At 35.9% G+C, this 8,431-nt stretch overlaps 1 long non-coding RNA gene across 3 annotated transcripts in view; it reads right to left on the bottom strand.

Annotated features, from left to right (window-relative positions):
* Positions 1-3,614: 3,614 nt before the first annotated feature.
* LOC146306699 (uncharacterized) overlaps positions 3,615-8,431 on the bottom strand; it is a 45,608-nt gene continuing 40,791 nt past the window's right edge. The window contains exon 5 of one of the 3 annotated variants that reach the window (XR_014768985.1): positions 3,615-4,035. This is a non-coding gene — a long non-coding RNA (uncharacterized LOC146306699). The remainder of the gene's footprint in view (positions 4,036-8,431) is intronic. The other 2 variants (XR_014768986.1, XR_014768984.1) reach the window with 2 other exon arrangements.

The raw sequence follows: 8,431 nt of genomic DNA, 5'->3' as shown, positions 1-8,431 counted from the left end.
GCTGCCAGCATGTAATATCTGGCGCCATCTACTGTGTATGTGTGCACAGCCATGTGTCCCCACACTGAGACAGGGGTGAGAGACTGTCTGGGGGTATTTGGCCACCATCTCTTCCTGTTGACGTCCACAGTGAAGCAAAACTCTTCTGAGGATGCTCAGTGTGTTCTCACAGAGACACGTAGGAGGGTGATAATTTATCATTTTTTGCTGGTACCTCAGCACCTGGTGTCTCGATCCATCTGTGTTGCTGTTTTCTGAATTACAGACAGTCTGAAGCTGAATTGAGACGGTGTGAGCCAGACATCAGCTTTGATGAAGTTTGGGAGGAAACTTCAGAACTTTGCTCAAAGCCGATGACTACACGCTTAACATTTGTCCAGACCATTTAACTGAAATCAAATGCTACAGCTCTTTTTTTTTTGTTTACTTTGAAATTTTTTGCTTCAAATAGTTTTCTAGAAATGTTCTTTCCCTTTGATGCAGCACATTATCAACATCTTGCATGGAAAAAGTAATTGACTTTGTTTTAAAGCACAAAAAAACATAAAGACAAAGAATGTACAAACTTCAGAACATTCTTCTGGACTAGTGGATCCATGTCTGCATGTGAAGGCCTGAACTACAGAGACTGTTTAGATTCATTTTTTGAAGAATAACAAGCTCCTTACAAGGATTACACAAGAAGAAACAATTCCACAAAGTCTCAGTAGACATTGAAAGGATCAGACTGCAGTCACAGATGTCATTTCATATCCAGTATTTATTTATTTATATATAAAACAGTACAAAGCATGAATGATGCTAAAAATTCAATATATAAAGCCAACCACTTTCCATAAATATATATGTGTATATATATTTACACACACACATATATATATATATATATATATATATATATATATATATGTATGTATGTAATTAAGCATAAGACTGAAATGTGAAAATATATTACTATTCTTCTGAGTAAAACCATATATTTTTAGTTCAAAATTTTAAGTACGACAAAATGACAGTAACTGGTTGAGTTGAAGAACAACTGTCCAAATTGTTTTTAGTGTGAAAAATACATATTTGTCTCAGTTACATCAATCACAACAATTGTCCTACAGCCAGAGTAACGGAAATAACGCTACATCAAGATAGAATTCCCAACATTTCAGACTATTTAATTTTATGGTCTTTTATTGATAAATGTGAACTTAAGACAGCATATTGTGATTTGGCACCACTCACCCATTCAATGAAAGTGTTCATATCAATAGTCGGTCCTTAGTTAAAGAGAGTCTGTCAGTAGAAAGATGAGAAAGACACATTGTGTGCTCCTGTGATGTATTGCTGCCCTCCAGGGAAGGCAGTAGGTTGTATAGTTAGCTCCTGATGGGGTAAAATCACAACCCTGAAACCACACAACCTACTACCTCACCCTGTACGAACACCATAAGTCACCCAGCCAGGTGGGCAGGAGGAGGATCTGGATCCGCTCGCTGTGTAAATTAAGATCTTGTTGTTACTATGGCAAATACAGCAAGGTGTATGATGGAGATATCACAGTTAAAATGTTACATTTCTGTACAAGTAAAAACCATTATTCAAATATTAGCTAATGGAGGCATGTCATTTAAGCATTTGCAAGTATAATGAGCACATTTAAGCAACACTTTAACCAAAAAAACATACAGAAGTCTTGGTTAAGATTCTAAAAACTGACTATATTTCAGTAAAATGCACTAATGATTATCAGATCATCAAAATGGACACACTGAAGTACAAGATACAAAGAAAATCTAACACCTACTTGTACAATCTACATCTTAACTGATAATCTCTAACATTGCTCTCTAATTTATCTGTTTCTCCTGTCACCTCAATTTTGAGAATTTGCAGTGGTGACGTTGTGTATTTCCATTGTGACGATGATGATGATGATGATGATGATGATGATGATGCCATCACAGTCGCTCCAGGAAAGACAGTAAGTTGTATAGTCATCTGACAGCTTGGGAATGACCCTAAAACTATACAACCTACTACCTCACCCCAAAGGACAGTTTATCTCCTGCAGATGTCACATGGTTGACGGTCGACCTGTGGGAAGACTCAGAACGACTCAAAGTGACAAAAGGCCCTCAGAAAACCAGGAAAACGCACATGAAACAAAACTAAAGATCAACAGCAAAGTGTGCATTTATGAAAAAGTTGAAAAACTGTCAAATTATAACACAATTTAATGTGAAAGAAAATTACTAGTGATACTTGTGACAGATGCGGCTTGTCACCAGTGGATCATACTTGTGTTTTTCTCTGAGTTCTGGTCTTGTTTTTTTAAATACATTAAACAAAGCTCTTAATATTACATTACCTTATAGCAGCCAGTCTCACAAAGAAACACCCTGATGTTGTTGTTTTTGGTTCACTAACAGTCCGCAGGCGTATTCTGCCCCATCATTCACATCATTTAATGTCTTTTTTGTCACTAGAAAATGTGAAATATCCCTTAAGAGGGTCTTAAAAGGGTCTAAGAGGTTTTACAAAGGATGGCAGCCTATTAACTCATATGTAAAAAATTCTGACCTCTTTGGATCCCAGCTGACTCTCAATCCATTCCTTTTTTGAAGTAAGCACTTTGAATATTCCTTTATTGTACTTCCCTCCCTATTTCATTTAATTTACTTTCTCTGTGTGTGTTTTATTTATTTGTTTCATCTATTGGTTTTTGTTTGTTTGGTTTGTTTGTTTCTTTGCAAGAGTTGCCACCAAAGAAGGGTTGGAAAAAAAGGGGGTTGTAACTCCTCCATCACACAACCAAAGATGTGATTCAGAACATCGAGCTGGAGAAAATCACATGCAGCCTCTACGGTTCCATTAAAACCCATTAACAAACTATGTGAGCAGGTCATCTGGCCTCGAACTACGAACTCAAACCTGCAGCTGGTCTGTCCCATCCATGATACACGTGCTGTTGGTTTGTTGTTTTTTCTTTTAGAACCTGTCTGATCTAGATGCTGTTGTTGGTTTTGTTTTTTGTTACTTTCCAGTATTCTGTATCTTTTTGCACATATTTGTACCTCAAGATAATGTCCTATGTTAATGTTTTGTATGATGAATTTTTTTTAAAATAAGTTTTATGGCGTTAGTTACTCCCAAACAGTCAACTCCATGTCAGCATTGACCTTGCCAAGTTCAGGGCTAATTTAGAACAGTAGATGGCGTGTTGAGCCATTTTAAACCCAGGAAATGCAGATTGTCATAAATTTGGGAAGAAATGTTAATATCAACACCTGCATTAATGTGTTTGACATATTGGTGTGTGCAGTACTTCTGGGACTTTCAATAACTTTCAAATTAACTGGAGACATTCAAAAATACATTGATGAATCAAACTGCTTAATGTAGAACTTTTATTTTTGACAAATTTTCAGTTGTTTTTATGACGTATTTGGTTTACTTGCACTAAAATTATTCATTACAGTTCAAACTGTCGTTACTGTGTTTTTTATCTGTGCCGTGTTATTGACCCTCTGACCCCTAGCTTAACTTAAAATATTAGTATGTTTTTTAGTATTTTGTTTTTATCCTAGTATATTTCAGCCCTTGTTGTTGTTTTAGTACTTCCATGTTTACCAAAACCACTAAGAGAAACAACTTTTCAGTCCTCTATATGTTCTGTACATGTGGTAGAAATGACGATGAAGTTGACCATGTAAGAAATTTATAAAAATTATTTTCATCCATAATCCATATCCACAGTCATTTTCTAAATGACTTAACCTAAATTCAAAACTGCTTGATTTTGTAAGTAGGGTTCCTTTTATCATTTTATTCTTGGTTATTTTTTATTGCTTTCTATATTTAGAGGAAATCCAAACTTATGTGAGAATGAACTAAGTGTGTGTCATAATGACATAATTTCTTGGTACAAATCAAAAATTCGATCAAAATACTTCCCAGAAGTCATCTATGTCTGACAGGTCACCTCGGTTCTTCAGGTCTGTGCAGTCTGTCAGCTCGCCTCCTCTCTCAGGTTTCCTCGGCCTGATGGAGACAAATGAGCGGTGAGAGTGAGCTGTCGCCGGGTGTTGAAAGGTCACACTTTCACCTCGTGTCTTACACTTGAGCACCACATAACCACAACGCTCCTCTGTGAACCTACACAACAAACAGAGAGTAGGATCTCTACCTGATTGCGTGTAAACACCTGCACACAGAAACACACAGAGAGTGAGAGTGTCTTCGGTGTGTATTTTTTATGAGAGTCTTGTCTGGCTGCTTAGGTAACACAGATAAACTACACCTTTAACTTAAAACGAGCCAGTTAAATCCTCTGTCGTGGTCCATCTTGTGTGTATCAGAGGAAATCTTGGTGCAAATGAGCATAAACGTCTGTGTCTCAGTGTGTGTTTGGCTCAAAGGTCAAACAGCCTGGTTGTGGTTGTTTCAGGGAGTTTCCTGAGTGCGACAGGAGAGGCTGCGGCTCTGCTGCGGTTTTCCCCCTGAGCTGGGGAGTGACGGAGGGGGAGACGTGAGGGAGAAGCGAGGTGGGGTCCGGCTTATAAAACTGAGTCACTGCCTTAAGTCCTCACAGACACACACACGCACACAGCACGCACGTACCAGTTTGCGGCTGTTTTATTGCAGGTCGGTTATCCCATAAATGCCACACAAATCTCTACAGGAGCTCCTTAATGTCCGAGCCTGTAAGGTACATAACAGACTGCTCCTCACTTGAAGTGTAATGTAATGTGTGTGCAGCAAGATATCAGGTTCACACAGGACAAGACCTTTTACTTAAAGGGTCGATTAATGCAAATTAAAGAAAAAAAAAAACATACTTCCTCATTTACCAGTCTCTCTTGGAAGCTGGTAATCCAACCAATTCCTGTGAATTCTGCACAGCCTTGTAATTTAAGGCAATTGCTGCAACTTTCTGTGAATTTGACCAATCAGCACAGTCCCCCATGCAAACACCATGCATGTCTCAATGAACTGACTCAGTGTTTTATTATTTACTATGTGGATTTTTATTTGTCAGTGTTATTTGCATCCAGGTGCACTTCTTCATTTATAAATTAAGTGGATTTTGTTAGAATTTTTGTAATCCTGAGGCTTTTTGGTAAGTTTACTTTGATTTTTAATGAATTTTACCAAAAAGGACATTGTAACTTTTTTTTTTCTTTGCGATTTTTACTTGCTCCTGCGTTTTCATTGCAAAAACAAACAAACAAAAAAACACTGGACAGCATGGCAACTTACATTGCAATTTTTTTAGAAAAGCAGCAGTGTAATCAGGCATTCTGGGCCACAACAATCCCAAAAAAAGCCTGCGAAATCCTGGAGAGACTGGTTGACCTCCAGTGTTATCTTGTCACGCATGTAGTTACATGTAGAGCTAGAAAGATTAGTTAATTAATCAACTATTAAATTAATTGTTGACTATTTTGTTTACCAATTAACTGTTTTGAGTCATTTAACAAAGAAAAAATGTCCAAATTCTTATACTTATATAGCTAGTATTTTGATTCTTTACTCCACCATAAGAGTAAACTGAATATCTTTGGCATGTGGACATTTAAGGACGTTGGATCTTGGGCTCTGGGCAACATTTTGCACCACTGTCTGACATATTTTGGACCAAACAACTAATGGATTAGTCGAAAAAATAATTGATTAGATTAATTAATAATGAAAATAGTCCGCAGTTGCAGCCCCAGTTACATATGCAGATTTTAAAAATATCTGTTGTTGAGATTTCTACCTACATTCTAATACAGTGGAAGTGAATTGAATTTCATGTTAGCTGCTCACGGCATTGAAATGCCATATAAAGTATTAAAATCACTATGAATTTTTGTTCTATACTGTTCCTTTCTCGAGCTCACTCGGTCTCGGTAACATGGACTCTATTTCTGACGTCAGTCCACTTAGGGACATTTCAGTTATCATATGGACTGACAAAATATGTGCATGTTTTCTATGATTGTGTGTTTGTTTTATTTGGTTCTACTTTTTGTTATTTCTATTTGTTCATTTCCTCTCTGTACTGTAGAAAAATGAAACATTTTCAGAAATAAAAAATATATTTATAAAAAAATCATTGCGAACTGTTGACTATTGACAACTCGTTATCTGGAAAGAAATTTTAAAAGTAATTTGTCACTGCTGTGAACACTACAAACTAAATTCAAGGGCTGCAATTACCAATTATTGTCATTATTAATAAATCTGTAAATCATTTTCCTGATTAATTGATTAGTTGTTTAGTCCATAAAATGCCAGAAAATGGTGAAAAATGCTGATAAGTGTTTCCCAAAATCTAAGGTGATGTCCTGTTTTGCTTTTTCTATAACCCAAAGATTTTCAGTTTACTGTCACAAAGAAACCACAAACAATTACACTTGAAAAGTTGAAATCAGAGAATTTAGATTTTTTTTTTTTGCTTAAAAAAAATTAAGAAAAAGTTTTTTTTATCAACAGAATAATTGATTATTTTAATAGTTGACAAATGGTCTTTGCAGCTCTGAGCAGGTATGTCAAAACAAAACTCTCTGTATGGTAAAAAACTACTTGAGGTAAGCCAGAAATTGTTTCTTGTAATTAGGGTGAACTAACCCTTTAACACTGTTTCAAAATTGTCACGATAATCAGAATTTTTACTAAACAATTATCGAGGCAAAAAGAATTCACGATCACAGTATTATTGTACTATCTATAGAAACTTTGTTTACTGTGCTTTTTGTCTTTTTTTTTTGGCAAATGAAGTACATGAAAAATATGAGTGTAGGGAGGTGGAAATAAAATCTGTAACCATTAACTGTACAAAAGTGCAGTTAGACTTAAGGGATAGTGAAAAGGTGTGTGGGGGAGGGAGAAAAAGTGAGAACAGATATGTAAGAGGCACTGGATTATTTACACAATATTATCATGTGTGTATTATTAACATGTTATCAATAGTTCATTTTTTAAATATCACGATCACCCCACCCCTTGATTCTATAAATATCTGTCTCTGAGACTTCTACCTTCAGTCTAATAAAATGGAGGCGAACACAATTCCATTTTTGTGCACACAGCATTGTAAAATAACATGTTAAAAATCACTTTTAAAAGGAACTTTTTAGAGAAGAAATAGTCCCTCCAAAACTCTTGACATCTTGTTACGTGGATTATCCGGAGTAACGGGGCCAAATGTTTCTGGAAGGAGACTTTAATTTGTCACTGCTGTGTACTTCTCCGTGCTTGCCGAATTAGTACCGAACTATCCATATGGTCAGAAACTACTCGAGGTAAACCAGAAATTATGTTTTGTTTTGTTATTTTGTTTTTTCCTGGGACGGGGTGATGAACTAACCTTTTAACACCAGCTCAGAGTCCAAATATCTCAAAGTGTTAAATTAAAACTTTTACTTAGAGTCCCACCAATACTGGATTTTTGGGGCTGATGCAAATACTGTTATTAGGGAGTAAAAATATTCCAATATCAATATATCAGCTGATATTCTTCATTACGAATACAACATACAGAATATATACAGTACATAAACCAACATTTTTGTCAATGATCCCTCATACATAGTTATGAAACACAAAGACATGTAACAGAAGCACGATCTTTTACAGGTGAACAGTAAGTTTTAGTGTCCAAAATGACATCAGGGCACTGAAACAGTAAACTTTCACCAGTATTTTTAAAAACCAGAAAAAAAACCTATAAATTAAAAAAAAAGAAAAAGGCACAAATAGAAGAAAAATCATGTGTGATTGCGATCATGTCATTGTATATAACAGATACAGAGCAACATATCTGAATCAGCTGACTCATACATTGGTCAGGCTCTTCTTTCAACTGCTGGTGTGCACCTCTACACTAATGCAGTGTTAAATATTTTGCTGGGCATCTTCTCGACTGCAGTAGCTTTCTAAATTATTTTATAAACTATATTTAATGTAAAATGTGTTCAGAGTGCATAATCATATTAATACACTCCAAAAGCACCTGTTTCATGCCCGTGAAAAAAATATATACTGGTGTTACTAACTAATGGAGGTGTGACTGAAGAACGCCCTGCAGCCATGAACTCTCGTACAACTTTCCAACAGAACATTTACAGAACGTTTTTGGATGTGCGACGGCATAAAATGTAAAACTGTGTAAAACTGTCAAAAATGATCCTTACAATGATTTGAGATGAACCACTTGACTGTTTGAAGTGATGGGACCCTGTGCGCCTGAAGGATTGGAGTAAAACAGTAAAAATCAGCAGGTTTAAATAAAAAACTAAGTGCTTTTTTTTACTCTTTTTAGCGTCTTTTGTCATTTTAACTTTTATATAATGGCACGCTCAAAAAATAAAACAATAAGAGATGAGACAAAAACCTGAGACCATATTTGTGTCTGCTGACTCGTGCTATGCCCAGAACTATTCCAAACATT

Source organism: Lutjanus erythropterus, chromosome 22, assembly GCF_056507025.1.
Source record: "Lutjanus erythropterus isolate fLutEry1 chromosome 22, fLutEry1.hap2, whole genome shotgun sequence".
In the NCBI taxonomy this organism is placed as follows: Eukaryota; Metazoa; Chordata; class Actinopteri; order Lutjaniformes; family Lutjanidae; genus Lutjanus; species Lutjanus erythropterus.
Note: the sequence above shows the minus strand (reverse complement) of the source record. Positions and strands in the feature narration are given on the sequence as shown.